Below are 922 nucleotides of genomic sequence, written 5' to 3'. Positions count from 1 at the left end.
AAGCTTGAAGATCACTTGAAGATGGTGGTGGTGTGGTGGTGGTGTTCTTGGCCGAATTCCACAAGAGAGGGAGAGGGAAAGATTGTTTTTGAGAGAGGATTTTAGTGTGATTTGTGAATGAGAAACTAGGAGTCTAGGGGTGTTTATATAGTGTAAGTATTAGAGTATTAGTCAACATAAGGATGTTCTAATTAATGATTTTATTTTATTTTATAATTTTTTTAGTCAACAATAGGTGGTACTAGTTTATATTTTTTTTATATATTTTTTTTATTTTTATTTTTTAATCAACATAAGAATGTAATTGTTTAAGATTCTTTAGTCTCATTATTATTATTATTATAATAATAATAATAATAATTATTATTATTATTATTACTATTATTATTATTATTATTATTATTATTATTATTATTATTTTTTTATTTTTTTTTTTTACATTTACTACATGATAAGTATTATTTTCTTTTTTCTTTTTTACTAATTCATGACTTGTATTATTTTTTTTTATTTAGTTCCCAATTGTTTTATTATTTATATAAATGTCACTTTTTATTTATTACTTATAGATTAATAGTTATAATATTACATAAATGCATAAATTTTAATTACAGTGAGTGTCGACTAAAAGTTTATTATTTGGTCAACGTTAAATCGATTGTGTATATAACAACCCTTAAATAATTAATGCGTATAGTCAGTCAATAAACCTTAGGGTCATTTCAGTAATTTCAGAAGTCAAAAAGTGAGGGTTGTTATATATTGACTGACGATTCACGAACATCTATTTGTGTGTGTGTATATATATATATATATATATATATATATATATATATATATATATATACACACACACAATAAGTTAGAATATTAATTATTAAAATTAATTATAAATAACTTGCAATGTGTATTTAAAAACTGA

This window comes from Rutidosis leptorrhynchoides, chromosome 8 (genome assembly GCF_046630445.1).
Source record: "Rutidosis leptorrhynchoides isolate AG116_Rl617_1_P2 chromosome 8, CSIRO_AGI_Rlap_v1, whole genome shotgun sequence".
In the NCBI taxonomy this organism is placed as follows: Eukaryota; Viridiplantae; Streptophyta; class Magnoliopsida; order Asterales; family Asteraceae; genus Rutidosis; species Rutidosis leptorrhynchoides.
This window is presented reverse-complemented; position numbering follows the sequence as displayed.